The sequence below is a fragment of the Cupressus sempervirens genome, chromosome 5, assembly GCF_028749045.1.
Source record: "Cupressus sempervirens isolate cs-2001-9-10 chromosome 5, ASM2874904v1, whole genome shotgun sequence".
In the NCBI taxonomy this organism is placed as follows: Eukaryota; Viridiplantae; Streptophyta; class Pinopsida; order Cupressales; family Cupressaceae; genus Cupressus; species Cupressus sempervirens.
Genome location: NC_143122.1, coordinates 973,739,328 through 973,757,384, shown reverse-complemented (window position 1 = coordinate 973,757,384; position 18,057 = coordinate 973,739,328). Strand labels below are relative to the sequence as shown.

The window sequence follows — 18,057 nt, the reverse complement described above, 5'->3', positions numbered from 1 at the left end:
CAGATTGTGAGATGACAATGTGCATCACCGATCGAGGTCCCTACTGCTGCAAATTAAGGGCTTCGAGCAGGATGTTGTGACTGTTGCAGAGAAGCTTAAGAAGAACATTTGAGATCCCTGTCGCAACCATATTTCGCATAACTTAGCTCCTGTGCATTTATCCCGACAATTTCCTGATCGCAGGAAGATACAGTTTACACTACATACAAACAAACTACATATAAATTAACCTGCAAACAACATCTCTTATTCCCTAACTGGTCCGTTTCCTCAGAACCTAGGTAATACTTCCTGTATTGTATTCGTTGGATTTGAGTTTTCATTCTTTCAATAGTTTTCTGCCAGACCAATTAGCCTGGAACCTCAAATGTTACAAGAAAACTATTTGGGGGGAGCATTCCAGCATAGGTGTCTGATTTTGAACAATTGTTGCAACCTAATTTGGGGCAAAATCAATTTCAAGTTCAAATTCCAGCTTTGCTAGGAAATCTGGTAAATCTAGAAATTAGTTTAAATATAGGCAAGAACCGATTAAAGAGCAACAACAGAGATCATGGGAAACCTAAATAAACTAGACAGAATGGATTTGTCATAAAAACCTGTTTGGTGTTATTCCATCTGCGTTTGACAGTCTGTGTTCTGTAGGCAGAAGACATATCCTAAGTTCTGTGGACCTTTCCAAAATGTTCTAAACTTTTATTATTGATATGTGGAGCTTTTCGGAATGTTTTAAAGACTTGCTGTAATTGGTTTTTTTTCTTTTTAATTCACTTATTAAAATGCTAAACCCTCAGCAGAATTGCTATTGACCAATCAAAATATTGAAATTTTTGCAAAGAAATTAATTTTTTAAATTAATAGACACTAAGCATTATGCTGTTAAGATTTTTTGGGTTCCCAAAATTTATGAGTATGGGGAACTGGAAACATTAGTCCCTGCCATATAGATAAGGCAGTGACTATAAGCAGCTTACGTGAATCTATATGAGAAAGAATAAAACAGCTATCCAGTGCTGACCAACAACGTATACACTAAACAAGAGTCTGAAAACAACAAATAGTATAAAATACATCAAATGAGCATAAACTATGGTGTATGAAAACACATACTCCATTACGATCATTTAAGATTAACTTTAAGCAGTAGCAGTCAAATATATTTTTGACTTGATAGGTACGTCAAGTTTGTGTGTCCATTTCTTCCTGTTTCTCAAACCATACTTGAGAAAACCGAGACTCTAAAAAAAATGGTGGCCTATATTTGCTTTATGTTCCAACAATAGTGAAAATTTCTAAAACGTGTTTATATTGTCAAAAGCTTAATCAAACTAATCCAGGAAATTAGGAATAACGTACAATTGAGGCCAAATATAGCTTTACACACTCTCTCTCTACAGCCAATCTTACCCATGCACATGCCACGTGTTCTTTTCTGTGGCACACTTTTAAAGACTGGACATTCAAAAGCAGACCATTTCCTTCTAATCATAGCTTTTAATGTTTGATGAATATCTTGTATCCTAAAAGAAAAGCAATTCTGCTTAAATTTTAAAAAAATTGAAAGAAAAGAATTATAGCCTACTTTAATCCTCAACTAAAAGTACTTGCCTTTGCTAGTCAAAGTACAGAACAACGCACTACAGATTACTGGTTTGATTATCAGCAATTTAACCTAGTTAGCGAAATTGGCTTTGCTAGTAAAGGTACACAACCATACACTACAGATATCCTTCTTGATTATCAACTATTTTATCAAAGTACACTCCAGACTCTACAACATGCTTCTTGTTACCTAAAGCAATACATTTTATACCTAATTATTCAAATGGATAAAGAATTCAAGAAAAGAAAATTGTTTCAAAGACATGTTTCAGCAAACAACAATTTCCATCAAACATGCATTACCGGATCCACAAATGAATGCATTTGCATAATTAGCTGTTGACTTTCCCAGTACTAAACATATCAGTTAATTATAAAAGTAAACAAAAGGCTAGATGTTCAATGTTCTTGAGAAAAGTTCTAAATCCATTGAGCATTGATGTGCACCTACTCACACACAAGAGAATGAACAGATCAACAGAAATCAAGGTCTTTAATGTCCTCAAAAAAGCTTTTGTGCTACCCAAGTATCTATGTACACCTGCTGACCCACAGGAAAACTATTATTTACAATGGAAAAATTATTCAATATTTTCCTGTGATTTCAAGTGAAATCCTCCTTGTTTAAGATGGTTCTACAAGAATTTCGGGCCATTCCAACCAATTCTTTTCCAATATTTCTCTTTTGCAACATCAAGGTTAGCATCAGCACCAATGGCTCCAAACAGAGCCCGGTAACATTCACATAGAATACTTTGTTTGTTAGGATCAACTTTGGGTGCCACTCTAATCAAATCATGCAGTCGTAAATCAACAGCATCTTTTAATAGAGCATTGTAATTGGAAAATTCAGTTATCTTAGCATATAAATCTCCCTTTCCAATAGCAGAATTATTCAACAAATAGTGAAGAGATGTAGCAGTTTGAATGATATTGTACCCAAGAACACTCAAAGCCCCATTGTTGGATAATGAATATGAGCCATGGGTCATTGCAAGCATCAGTAGTGTCTGATCCTTAAACTAATACCTATTAATTCAAGTATAATACATATTAAAAGACCTACAAACCAAATCCATGTAGTAGAAGAGTAATTCTCATGTATCGTTTTATTCTTCATGCACAACCATGTACCATAATGAGATTATAAATTTATTTGAGAAAGAACAAAGCTGAATATGCAAAAATATAACTACAAATGTAAATATATATGCTTCTTCACAATACCATCGAAATAAACTACAAAGAAAACCCGTACGAAACACAGTAAAGGCAAATCATTAATGACAATGTCTTTCAACAAGTCAAGACCATCCAAACTTTGAATCTTAAACCAGATATTAGGAAAGATAAACAAATAAAACACAAAAAATGAAATAATGCCAGGCACTTTACTGAACACTGAATACAGCTGTGCTACAGTCACAGAATCGTAACTGTACTTTGTTAGTAGACACCTTTGCTAGGGATAAAGAATTGCGATAATGCTTCGGTTAATTGATATATATGCTAGTCCATCACCAATAGAATACTGAGATTTGTTTTTGGTACAGGGAATATACTGAATATGTCAGCGTAACATTAAAGACTAAAGCTCTATACATCTAGAGGCTTTGGTTTTGTCTTCTGGCTGTTGCAAAATCAACAGAATGATCTGCATTATTTTGCATATATCTTCTATCTTGACAAGATTCTTCTGGGATTAATCAGTGAATTAAAAAATAAAAATAAATGAACTGATCATGTGTGTACTTTCCCAGTATTGAAAACCGAAGGCTTTCCAATTTTATTTATGTACCTGGCTAATAACTGAAGAATGATCTGCATATTTTGCTAATAACTGAAGAATGATCTGCATATTTTGCTAATAACTGAAGAATGGTCTTCATATTTTGCTAATATCTTTTATCTTGACAAGATTCTTCTAAGATTAGTCAGCGAAATTTAAATAAATCAAACATAAACTGATCATGTATAGTGTTGGTTCCCAAAATCGCAGATTGAAATCCTACGAGCCTTGCCTGCTCGATGCTGGGATATCCAACTAGTTAAGGCCAACTTGACGGGATTGATCGATGAGATCTAAATCCCCTACGCTTCCAGCTCTGCAAGACTGATGCGGGTGTACCTAATCCTGGACGAAATGCTTAGATCCACGATGCTCAAAGCAGATCAGTTAGAATGCGAATACAACAAAAGCTTTCAAAATGGCAAGAATTATTGAAAACTTCAAATTTGTGATTTATGAATTGAGAGCGAAGGTAAATGATTGAAATAGTGTTAAAAATAAATATACATTAATGCAACAAATGAATATATTTATTCTTCAAAGGTAAGAAATGAAACATTTGCTAGTGTGTGGATTATGAATTAAGAATAAAAGACCAGTGCCTAATTAAATGGGCAATAGAGTCAACATTATTAATTGAAACGTACAACTTTATAAAGTTTAATATATTTTAACTATAAACAAATTTAATAATTCGGATGCAACGAATCAATTATATAAAAGTAATTTAAATTAGTCTAAAATGCACTTTAACTGTTGTGGAGACAAATTAGACAAATACGGAAACAATAAAATATTTCACAATATTTACGTATATCAAATTTAAAATGCAATAACGATCCAATCCACTTATCCGAATATTAAAATATTTATAGAAAATAATAAAAATGTTTATAAAGGACACAACTTAATAATAATTTAAAACTCTAATGCAAATAAATTAAATAAATACTTCTTACTGATCCGGAAATAAAATCGTACTGGAGACATTCCTATAGGTGATCTATCCAATATAATTCAACTCCGGAATCGCACAAGAATTTATTACATAATTCACCATCCAGAAGCTTAGTTCAAAAGGTCATTTCCTTTGCCAATTAAAAGAATATAATATATCATCGCAAGGCAGAAATTTTAAAGTATGAATGATAATAACGTCATCTGTAATGGGCACCCCTGGATGTCCCAAAAAACTAAACCAAATTGCTGAAAGGAATTATGTCAAACAGTTTGCATTCAACTTCTTAAAACCCCTTATAACTCCGGAAATCAAACGTTTATTTGTTTGTTGTGTTTCATGCATGGAATTGGTATCATACAACATAAACAAGAAAGGAACTACAATAATATGCAAAGTGGAAATGAACTGCTGCTAATAAAATGTTATTTTCAGAATTCATAAAACCAAATACATGGCAGATTTATCAACTCACTAATTACTTCAGCAATATTGTCATAATACTCCAGCCCATGCTTACGAACTTGCTGCTACAATACTTTGTCCTTCAATCAGTCCACTACCTTCGTAATACCATTCCCTCAAAGCGGCATAAGCGTCGGACAAGTAGTGAAGAAGATATGAGCAAAATACCAAATCTGCCTGTAGCCGGAAATGCAACTAAACTGCCTGATAATGAAGCCAAAAACAAAGAATTCCAAATGCCAAACCCCAAGGGAATGACATCTAGAATGTTACAAGAGAGGATAGACGTCCTCAAATGCCAAGAACTGAGCTGCAACTCACATACCAATTTCTTCTCATATTCAACCTGCCTAATGAAGCCACAGATGCTTCCTTTTATTCTATTCCCACGGGTCCGCTCAACTCATATGGGCAATGTGGGATAAAAGATGTGTAATATAAAACATATATTAAAATACCCCTTATGTCTCCCTTGGGTACACATCACCATAAAATAAATATTAAAGTAACACTTTAATATTTTACAATTAAATTAGACGTTACTTTAATAAAACTTCAGGCATTAAAATGTATTAGCAATCGAACTCCGAATAATGCGAGTGATAGCTCATCGGAAAGCTCTCACCGAGGAGTATCGAATCCAATCACCAAAATTGACCTGCACTGTGTCCTGCTGACTTACTAAAAATAGTAAGTATGCCTGAAACTGAGTAAATCAACTTCGTTTTGGCCCAAACTGGAAATGACTAGGCCAAAACACTCCAAGATCCCATTAAACCCTTCGTTAGCCCTCGGGACCATGTAGAACAAGGCTAACGCACACACACTTGGTCAACTGCTAAAATGGGGACATTACATCATCAGTCTCTCTTATTTATAAAAGGGCAAGCGATGTTGGTTGCTTTCCAAGCATCACACCCTTCCATAACAAATAACTAAACATTAGATATTAACATAATTTTACTAAAATTATTGATATCCGGATAATCTAATCTCCTATTTATCCTTCAGCGATGATTAAGATCAATCTTGAAAGGTTCATTCAAAATAAAATATATTTCTGCCTCCATATCTGCACAAGCTTCTATTTTCCTTTGGATGATCTCAGCAACTATATTCCTAATCGCTTCAAAGACACATCTATTTGGATGTTGTATGTGTGCTTGAATCTGGACAGGGATTCCACCTTAATTTCTTCATCTGCGCAGATCGTTTCTCCTCCACACTTTGATTTTGTAATATTTTCATTCGAAAATCCCAACCTTTGTTCCCTGAATGCTCATGAGCCTCCGGAAGCTTCGGAATCTACAGGCGTCTTAATCCTTGTCTCGTGGGCCTTCAAATATCCTCACAAAGCTTATTCAAATCTGCGACCGTAGAGATATTTCGATCTGAAACATCCGATTACTCACCTTACACCAAGTGCTTCCGCTCCTTCATATACCTACAGCAAAAAGAATATGTTAAGTTATCAATCAATAAAAATTAAAACTTCAGTGCAGATGCAGGATACGAGGGCTAGAGATTTGCTTGATTATCCAACGTCAACACTCAGGATAGCAAAATATCTGCCCATTAGTGACTCCTTTGCCTCATCTGATAATTTAACCTGTACATTTCGATGAATGATTCTTCATATGTGATATAGTCTCCTGTTTAATTGTTGTTGCTATGAAGCTCTCAATAACATCTTTCTTCAATTTGTCACCAGTAAATGTACAGAGGGTGATGTACAGAAGCAATATGCTTATTTCATGAGGTTTTGTATATGTGAAATCTGCAATACTGAGATGAATCAGGAAACTCTCCAATGTCTGTGCTTACTGTGGTTACATTATATGTTCATATCATCTTCAGACGCCTTCATAACTCTCCAGTCCTATCTTCTTTACTGTGATGTTTAACTTCAGTTCCTTACCTTTTTAATTGTATTTATATCATGTATAAATCCGCTCATCTCTGTTTCTTTTCAGCCTCCTAATTGCAGATGTTTTCCATCATCCACAAATACTGGTTAGAATGTTATGTAATCACATAGAATCCTGGGACTTTCAGTATGCATGTCATTCCTTTATCGGATATGATCATCATGTTATGATTAACAGTTCTGTTCAGTTATTTCTGTGTGTCATCATACAATCAGCCTGTAACAAACGAACAAAATCTCCTCACAGTCACCACACTCCAAATATGCCTGGGCTTCTTCAGCCGGGATTCCTGCTACATAAGACTGTTGTGGATACCAAATCATTGATTCTATCATACATTTCCTTCAGAAAAATGCCTTACTGCTGCACTATCTCCATTGTGGGTCCGGAAGCTTAAAACTCATCATTTTTCATGCTTGAAAGTTGAATATATATCATTACTGAGTGCAAAATGGATTACCATTCATGAGACGGGAATCCAAGAGAATACTAAGTGAAGACATGCTTTAGCTGGGCAAGCTGTGAGGAAAATCAGTTGCACTCTCAGGTCCATATGTCCCTCGCTTCATCCTAACGAAAGCATCCCATACTTGTTGTTAATATATCAGATCTGCAAATTCTTCCACTTGATATGTGTACTTAACTCTTTTGAAAACCATTTTCCCAATATGATTTCATGGTTGCATCTAACTGCATACTCCCTTGCTCAGACTCTCAATTATCAAGTTGTGATACATGAAACATTCACTATGAGCCGTGCATTTTCAGAATTTGATTCATATCAATGCAAGAGATATTTAATGTTGTGTTTGAAATGCATAGTCTCCTTAATGATTAAAAAGTGAGATGTGAATTCCTGGCCTCCTTGTTAACGTGCAGCCTATGTTCCCTTTTGAATCTTAAGGTTCAACTGACTAAGATGAGACAATGAAATTGATTAAAATGATCCATTATGTTTACAATCATATACTCTTTGAAGCATCTCTCAATGTGCTTTAGCATCTCGACATGGACCCATGACAAGGCTCCATCAAATCTCCAACATTATTGCTTAAATAGAGACCCTATTTTTTGTGAAAATTTGGGTTCCATCATATAGTAATTTCCCAGTTTTGAAATCCAAAGGCTTTCGGATTTTATTTATTTGCCTTGCTAATAACTGATGAATTCAACTACAAATCAGAGAAAGGAAACATTAGTGATATTAAAACCAAAATTCACATGGTTTTTATCCATTTAGGGTTACAAACATGGCTGAAAGGAAAGAGCAAAGAGTACCAGAGGTCAGAACTTACTAGAAGACAAAACATGTGTTAGCTCCCATATTAGGCTTGGTTGCATAAAATTAGCACCTACCATATTATAGTTGCGCTAGTTGCAATTTGCCAAACCCACTTAGAAACAAAATAATTGAGCTAGACATTTAAATAAAAAATTGTAGTGTTAAGATGATGGCAATTCAGTTTCATCTAAAACTAATGAGTATCCAGAGAAATTCACATCCTAGCAAAAAAAATGTTGTAGAGATTATAGTAGTTCGCATTCTGTCAGCTTATTGGATTTGAAAAAAATTTATTACCCGACAAAACTGGAAATGTTGGTTTACTTTTGCTCCCATAGGGAATACATGGAAGAGCTCCAGAGGAAAAAAAAAATGGTAGATATTAATGTTGAACAAACTCATGAACAAGGATATGCCACTGTATTTACTGAAGCTTACGAATCTTTTGTAGACAATCACAAGGCCTTGGGAAAAAGCTAAAACACAAAACATTGCACTCTATGCGACAAACCAATCAAGTACCTCTGGCGATATTCGTACCAAACAAAAGGATGCTAACACATTGTTGTATGGACTAGTACCTCTGGGCAATATTTTAGCGTGTAACTATCATAAGTCATCTTTGAGAAGGTGAGATATTACACACCCTGTTTTGCTTGTCCACGTGTTCATACTTCCTGCAGCATGTCTAGGTCCTAAGTTGCCCAAATTTATTACAATTATAACATACCATACATTCTTAAGTATGTATTATATATTCCTACATACAACTTCCAATCAAAAGAATGAGGATTCCAAGAAAAGTGAAAGCACTACTATCTCCCTAAATGCATTATAATTTATAATTAATAAATAAATACACTAATCCCTCATAATGAAGATGAGGAGGTGTCAATAATTAAGCCTATAAGTAGTCACAAAACCTTATAACTGAAGTTTACAAAGCATCATTTTTTCGGGATAAAGATGGTGGAAACCCTAAAACAAGAATCCCTAACAGAAAATCGCAGGTGAACCTCACAAATTACAAAAAGCAGAAATGATTTTTCAGGTTAAAATTTGATCAAGACCAAACAAATAGTTAGCACAGAATCCAAGACACAGGTGAGCATACAAAACAATTTTTTTTTATAGGTAATGGGTCAAAGCCTAGACTAATTATTATTTGTTGAGATAAATTATTATTGTATGTCCAAGACCTCCGACATGAGGCTCACGATTTTATTATTGTGTTGTAGGCTCTTGCGTATAGAAAACAATGTTTTTAGCTTTTAAGAAAAAAATGGTAGAACCTTTATAGATATAAATTAAAATAGAGCCCTCCGAAAGTAGAGAAGCCCTAACCAAGTCATACAGAAGCAAAACCCTTAATTTTTTAAGGAGAAAATTATAAAACCACCAAAAAACTTTAAGGAAAAAAAATTAAAACCTAGAATTTTTTGAAGGATAGAAAATTATAAAATTTAAAAAATTCCCAATATAATTTTTTAATGGAAAAAAAATGATAAACTCAACCAAATTTGCACAACAACTGAAACCCTAAAATACAAATATCGTACCGGATGAATGTTCTTCCCAAAATATACCCAATTTTGTTTTTTTTTTTTTTCGATAAGTTAGAAAAACCCTTCTCATTTTAAGAGTTAAAAAAACCTAATTTTCAAGAAAAAAAACCCAACTTCTGAAATCTGAAGATTTAGACTTGTTGGTAAATAGATTTGTCACTTAGAAAATATATGATTTTACCCAATGGAGTATGTGGCAAATCGATGTCTCCAACAATTGGATAGGCCCTTGATATCCAACCTTCCTCTGCGTTTAGAGGGGCAGCTCCCTCGTAAGATGAAATTTTAGATTTTTCAATAAAAATAAGAAGAACTTAGAAAATAGGAAGGAAAACCATTGACAGCGAATGCACCACACGCCTTCAATGTTTTCATAAAAATGATGTAAACTATTAATGAGAGCTATCAAGGACTACGCTTGAGAACTTTCACTAACACAATGCTAATTCAACCATCCACAAATACTCATATCATACCATGAAAGTAATCATAGATGAATCAACACTTTAACAATCCAGATTCCTTGGAGAGAGAACGCTAAATGTACTTCCTTTTATTTCTTGCACCAAGAAAGAAAGAAATAACTGATTACACAAAAACAACAATTGTACATACTTTCCAAAAATTGCTTTATGATCAGAGCATAAGTGTTCCCCTATATCCAAGTCCAAAAAGTCTCTTATTACATTGAGATTTAGGAATTTATAGCCAATCCTAGATTAACAAACTTTTCGGGTTCATAACTACCCCAAAAGTTAGAGTTTGGACTACTTGGAGATGGTTCGTAACCAACTCTAACTTTTACAACTCCAACTTTTCATGTCTAACCATAACTAATGGAATAAGAAGTAGGAGAACTTGAAGGAACTTTCTCTTTTACCTATATGTTCTTCTGAAATCCCGTTCAACTATATAGAGTTGAATTAAAATAAAAATTCCCACACCCATGAACAGCCATACAATTGCTATCACCATGATCATCATCAAGAGTGCTTGAGCCGGAACAACATATTTTTGTGGTATGCTGATTTGTGAAATAATGATTTAATTGGCCACTCAATCTCTTTGAACTGCATGGAATTCCCTTAAATGATTATCAAAACATGGTGACCTCACTCACTTTTACTTCTTTGAGCAAGAACCACTATCAACCTCAGGCATTTTGTCATACAAATCATAATTAACATTAGCTCCATACTAATGACATCCAAAGTTTTCTTTACTTTGGTGAGCATTCACTTTTCATCAACTCATGATATTCCTCCTTCAACAAAACATCCAGAAACCATGAGATGGAGGTGGGGTTGGAGAATGTGTCTTTATAGACTTTAGACTTTTCGATGATCGATACCATCGGTCATTACTTGCCGCAAGAGGAGTCCTCTATCTGCATATATGTATTTAATAAGTTCTCCATACTCCATGTAGTTTCTAGAAGTCAAAGAATGATGTGAAGCTCTTTCTACTCCATGGTATGCATTGGTGCTTGAATCAAATGCCACTACATGGCTCACTTCACAAGGTGATAACCCGAAACCCCATGTGTACTCCATGCTTGACACCCATGATAAGTAAATGATTGATTGAAAAAGAAATCAGTTGTCAATGGGTGAACATACAATCAAGTAAAATTCAGAGATCTGTTTGGAACCTCTATTTGTTTGGTAGGAATCTTAATTTCCATGATATGAGACCAAATACAATTTATCAAAACTCCAAATGCTTTCAGATATATTCTTAAGTTTAGTTCAACACTTCCTCCTCATAGCTGTGCCGTGTAATACTACTTGCTTCTCAATCTCTTTGTGCAATCCAGCTTCTCTCCCTATTGTTAGCATAAAGCCGACATCGTTTCCTGCCAATATAGAGGATATAGATGCTAGTTTTTCTTCACCAATGGAATAGCATTCGTGGTAGAGAAAGGACCGCAAGGAGTCTAACCGAGTCACTGTTGATTGTACGATCATCCGCAGATCCGAAATTACTACCCACTCGATGCAATTGTGAGAAGATACTCAATACCTCTCCACTATATCCATTTTGAATGTATCCCACAATCAATGCGTTCTAGGAAACTGCATTTTGTTCGGACATGATGCCAAACAGTTTACGTGCATCCTTTGATTTAATCTTCCATACGAATCCACCAATCTATTACCCACAGTCACTTTCAATTCGAATCTGCTCTTTACAAAGTGACCACGTACTTGCTTCCACTATCCGAGGGAGGATTCCTTTCTCACCGCAAGCATTTAAAATAAATCCTGTTTGTTGAGCCATGGAGAATGAAAAACATTTGGTCAAACATGTCACTTACATTGTTTATAGTCGGGCTAGAGATGAAAAACAATGTCAAGCTTATCGAGAATAGGGTCTGCCTACTCACGAGTATAACAGGTATACACAACAATCTCATAGTTTTTCTCCAGCTCTGCCAAAAGATTGTCCAAACCGGGCCTCTTCTTTACATAATATGTGATAGTATTGGGAGCTGAGTGTTCCTGATGGCCTCTCACAGAGATTGTGTAGTCATACTGGGGATCACTATGGAGCTTGAGTAGATGAGGGTGTTCTCCAGATCTAAGACCATTGTTCCCTGAGGTGGTATTTCAAATAGCGCATGGATCATCATTCAAAATCTTCCTCTATTTCTCACGTTCATTATCACTTCCAACAATTTGCATTGTTATCGTGGCTGGAGAAAAGCCAGCTAATGAATGAACACAATTCCATAGTCTCTAGTTATTGTACTATACAAGGCGATATATCCAGAGGTAATTTGTCAAACATATTGTGGGCACCCCACATAAGATTCCATGTTTCCACATTTGTCAGTGTATTTGATTTGGTTCTGCTACGACCCCATCCTGGCAATATTAAATATCTTGATGTTCATAACATCTTATGGGACTGCAACCTCTGATGATGAGATTGTGCTACCTATTTCTTCATTCATGTGCCTTATCCACCTGCAAGTATTTTCTCTACAAATAAAACCAATCCTTCAGATTATTTCAATGAATTTTATTTCCAGCCGGCAGTTGTTTTCAAGTTGAAGTTTGGGTTGGGAGGTTTGGGTTAGGATTAGGTTAAAAAGTTGGAGTACGGGGAGAGAGAATATTGCTAGTACGTGGAGAGAGAAAAATTGATAAGAGAGAGAGAGAGTGAAAACCCAAACCAAAACCTTAACCCGTACTTCTCTCTAAAGGTTTTAGTACGTGGAGAGAGAAAAGTTGGAAAGGGGAATGAAACTCTAACTCAAACCCGTACTTCTCTCTAAAAGTTTTAGTACGTGGAGAGAGAAAGTTTGATTTTTCTTTTGAGGATTAATTTCTCTCTTTCTAATTAATTACCATAATTAAACTCTCTGTAAAATGTTTGGGTAACAAGACTTAGGGTTTTGGGTTTAAAAAACAATAGCTACAAAACATGTGTGCCCACAAAATACTGAAAAAAAGAGGTGCAGACAAAAGCGCGTGGTTAGGAGTGGAAAATCATGGACTGGTAAAACCCAGCCAAAAAGCACGAAAATGGCAGCAGAAATCATACGAAATACAAAGGGCAAAAACGACAGGCTTTTGACCTGAAAAATTTGTTGCACTAAAAAAAATAATCACGTCACATACAAACTCCTGAAGATCAGCAAATAAACCCACAGATTTCCAGTAACCCTAGCTAGGTCTGAAACAGACTCTAGAAAATTAATTTCAATATTTTTTGTCATGAACCTGGGCTCTCCCATGAGGGAGTCATACTCAGACCCGCTCTGATACCATATTCAAATATTCAATGTAATCCAATGTATTTAACTGAGGAGACAAGGATCCTTTAATAAAGATACAAGACTAAAGCGTTAAAAATAGCGAGACTAAAAACAGTGACAACTTAAAATAAGATGATCATTAATAAAGCAACTAAGAAATGTTAAGAATAGCAGGCTAAAAGGCAATTTTAAAATAGAGAATAATCTAATACGACTGTCCTTTGGTGTAAGATGGCTAGATATGAACTCCTCCTGTCAGGCCCTGGATTGCATCTATGATTTAAGTTCATGCCAAGTGATCTTACCAAGACATATTATAAGCACAGTTGAGAAAAAGGTTCTTGTGCAAATTATTTATGGCCCTGCTATCAGAGTTGTCTTCTTCTCATTGAATGCTTTGCTGCAAGCACGGAGAAGCCTGTTTGGAAATCTAAGATAAAGGTCGAACTTGAAGCAACCCAAGCATTATATGGATTTCAGTCTTTGAGACCGGGAGGCTTCACAAGAATAGCCTTGTCATCTATTGTGAATTTAATTAAAGTGATATTTTCATTATTGATGTAGATTATACTAGTGAAGCTCTTAAATTATATGGTCCAAATACAAATAAAGTTGTAGGTAATACCATGGTTTCCTATAGTACCCAGGACACAGAAGTCACAGAGAACAGTTTAATATATTGCCTTCTTGCCATTTCATATTGAAAAGATGATGCGAAGTCTTCATTAGTAGCATTCTCTGACTTGATCAGGGCTTTTAGAAATAAAATGGCAAGTCAGAAGTTAAACAAAAAAAATTTAAACAAGCAAATGTTGATGGGAATGGTGTAGCTGATTCGGAGGAGCTTTTTAACCTTGTTACCAATCATGGAGGCAAGGAAATACTTATTAACAACTGTCCAATTTATGGAGAGGCACTTGATGTCTTGAATAATCTAAATAAAATGATTCATGTTAGTTTGTGATTTGACAACAGAACTGGCTACCTTGGCCTTCTCCATTTTCACAAGCAACAAATTTAGGCTAGAGTCATGCAATTCATATTTCAGATTTGCTGACAACAAGGCAAAAATATTTGGTCAACATGAGTCAAGAATAATTTCTTATCAAACCTTCCATGGGGCATTATTTGTGTATGATGGACCTTATTGTCCATGACTGGCTAACTTGAGGATGCTTTAAACCTCGTCACCAAAACTCCAATTAAACCAGTGATGGTTATATGGTTGTGTTTGCTTTTTCTCTATAGAACACTTGACAATATTTAAGTTTGTAGGTAATTGACTTTCAAATGGTAGGAAGATAGATGAAAGATGGAGGAATAAAAAGCATCCATGGTGGTTGTTGTATTGAGTGCCATAAAATGATACGCGTTTTTTGTACAGAAGAGACACAATCTAGCTATGTAAACTGGAGAAATTGACTTGAGAGATAAAAACAGTTGGGTGTTTTCAAAGGTCAAGAATTTACCCAATGGTATGGAAGTGAAGGACATGGAATTGTTTGTCTGCCAGCACTGTGAGAAGCTGGCAATCACATACAAGACATGGGAGCTGTTAAAGCAATAACAGCAAGTTTTGAATAAACTTTTGAATTTGCAATTTGTCTAAGTCACATGAGGGAAACAAACGAATATGTTAATGTTTAACAAAATACTCTTACAAACAAATGACTACAGTTAGTGTGAGCTAAGTATTCAACAGAATGCCTTTACAGGCAGATACTAGTCAAATTCAGACTGAAGACCAACATTATACTATTAAACCGATTATTTCAACTTATTTGAAACATTTATTTTTTTAAAGTTGGAGATGTACGATCATTAACAAGGCTTATAAAATTTTACATGTCTTGTAAAAGCCAAAATAGAAGTTATGAGTTGGTTCTGAGTAAGTCGTGGATGAAGGTTATGTTCTTGAATGTAAAAGGATTTCTTTTTCTGAAGGGTTGCATTTTTCTTTTCACTCCTTTTCTGTTTGGAGCAGAACTGAAAGAAAAACAGAGAATATTTGAATTCAACTCTGTAGAGGAGGGTTTCCAAGTTCTACAATTTCACAAAGTTAATAAAGGTTGCATTCCATTTATATGTTCTAGATGTATTTTTGAGTTATCATTACTGATTTCTCATACGTTAGATCAGTGATCTCTCTGTGTCATCATAGAAACAATCGGTCATTTGCTAGATAGTTGAGAAGAAGCTGTGCAGCATGTGCAAATAGATGCAATCATAATCTCAGTATCTAGGTCAAAGTGCATTGACATATCTTATTTCGTAGTAGGTGAGTTTGCATGTCATTTTCAAGTGTTGTTACAACTGCATAGATCTTATTAATTTTGTTCGTCATATGAATCAAGGAATGTATTTTCTAACTTTTTGATGACCCTTCTTTATGTTTGTTAAAGTTTGTGAAATCCTAGTTAATATTCATGTGTCTACAACTAATAGTTCTGTCGGTTATGTTCATTCAATTTTTCCCTTTTACTTCTGGTTAAAATATGACAAAACCTCAAATGTGATCCTACAAGCGAGCTGCCTTCTCAAACAGAGGAAAACTGCTATTCCATTGGGATCTTCCAATTGTCAGTGTGACTATATTTGCGCTTCAAGCAAACATTGCCATTTTAGAGATAACATCACAGTCACAAATCTGCTACCGACAAATTTCAAATTCAAGCTTGATGTTAATAAACTTTCTTCTTGACTTTCAGCTTGATGGGTTCTGATTAATGAATGGTATATTCAATACAAGGATAACTGCGATAAGATCTACAGAATCGCTTAGGAGTTTTTCAATTAAGGTTACTGGGACAGGATTTGTTCACTATTTTGCTATTGAGGGTTAATTATTTTTCTCTTCCTTGAAAATTCAGGGTCTTTGCTACAGTGTGGACCTTGGTATAAGTTTAAACACTGATCCTAAGATTTGTCGAATTGGGTTGTCTGTAGAATCTATCCTAGTTCAACGCTACTGTGATTCTCAGATTTTCAACTTGAATCATGCCAACACCATTACCCAATATAATTTAGTTTCAGTGCCCTGGCATAAGAAGCCCCATTTTATGATTGTGCCTTTAGAAAAGCAAGACGTCAAAGTATAATTAAAAATGCTGAAGACTACTGTTTTCCTGAAACAATTTCAAGGGTTGCATTGTGTATTGATTAATTACACAAAATGAAGAAAACCCCACCTGATTGCTGTTTGCAATGCCTTGAGAGCAGCATCATCTGCTACCTCATTTGCAGAATGCTCAACAGTGGAGTATGCCTGCAATTGATAACCCAACTCACTGCTAAAGAGTACCACCTAATTCCAAGCATCCCAACAAAACTAATTCTGCAAACAACAAATACATAACACCTGTGAAATCATGAGCAACATAGAAAATGCCAGTAACTGTGCAGTGAATGCCATCTTGCTCTGAATAATCAAATGCCGCATATCAAAATCCAACCAGCCGCTGTTGTACAACCCTTTAATTTCAATGATCCTTGCAGAATGCAATAGGGTTATATGAATACCAATATGGAATACAGTACATAGGTCGCCTGGCTATTGGCCACCTTGACAGAAATTGGAATTTTACAAATCCGTGTGAGAATGAAAAGTAACATGGCGGTGTGTAAGGCTTCTCTCTTTTAAACCTTTTTCCTTCTGTGTTTTTCCTTGTAATTTCCCCTCTTTTAATTCTTGCCTCCGTTCTTTATCTTCGTTATGTTTTCCTCTCTTTAAGGTGTTATAAAAAGATAAGGAAAATAACTTTTATAGTCTATGAAATTATCTAGGTAAGTAAATGTAATGTCTTGCTAAAGAATTTGAAACATAGGATCAAATATGTAGTAAATGATTAAAAGAAAAATATAGATATAACATTATTAATATAATAATAAATGCATCCATAACATTGGACAAACAAAAATACATACATACTATGATTGTCATTTGATCATGCATAGGCAAAAGACTCAAAAAAAATTTAAAAATTTCAAGACAACCTGAATACGCACTCGGAATGGAATACACATATTTATAAAATGGCCCTACAAAGCTTGGACCGTGTTTACTGAACTATCAAAGTTCAAGCTACCAATAACTTGTGGTAGATAAGTAATGAAGAGTAAATCAATCCTTTGAATCACCTAGCAAAGATTCATGTTAATACCAAATTCAAAACGATTCCTATGATGATTATGTTGGAAGATTGGAGAGATTGTTGGAAGATTGGTTTGATGATGATATCTTACATTCATGACTGAGTTTGTCATTGATGTCAACATAGCATGTTTGATGTCTCTTGTGGTATTTGACAGAAGAACAATGGAAAGATTAAGTTGGTACGCATGGCTAGTAGAGCATGATAACCACCCGAGGTTATCGGAGATACTTATAAATATCTGGCATATGCAGTTAATGTCAGAAGCAAAAAGGATAAGTCTAAAAGAAGTTATGTAAGTTTTGGTGATGTTTGTTCTGAGATAGAGTTTACAGAGGCATGTTCTGGTAAACTTGTTATATCTCTCGACAAAGTTAATATCTTGAGGATTGAGGTTGAGGACATAGAGAAAACATGTTGAGGATGACGTGGCTAAACTCGCTCGTCATAATATTATGTGTACGAAAAGTTATTCAAGTTGCAAGGCAAAAGATTTGTGTTATAGCTAAGTTTATCGTGTTCTTAATGTGGTCCTATAATAATTAATTCAGAAG

General features: G+C 34.9%; 1 long non-coding RNA gene across 3 annotated transcripts; it reads right to left on the bottom strand.

Annotated features, from left to right (window-relative positions):
* Window positions 1-1,868: 1,868 nt before the first annotated feature.
* Window positions 1,869-17,031, bottom strand: LOC149559199 (uncharacterized). 3 transcript variants are annotated; one of them, XR_016365122.1, is made up of 3 exons: window positions 16,711-17,014; window positions 16,541-16,617; window positions 1,869-2,631 (listed from the first exon to the last, which is right to left on the bottom strand). It is a non-coding gene; the product is annotated as an uncharacterized LOC149559199 (long non-coding RNA). The 3 variants fall into 3 exon arrangements; XR_016365120.1 differs by lacking the exon at window positions 1,869-2,631 and adding an exon at window positions 3,072-3,748 and having other exon boundaries at window positions 16,711-17,031; XR_016365121.1 differs by lacking the exon at window positions 1,869-2,631 and adding an exon at window positions 4,405-6,258 and having other exon boundaries at window positions 16,711-17,024.
* Between the last annotated feature and the right edge of the window lie 1,026 nt (window positions 17,032-18,057).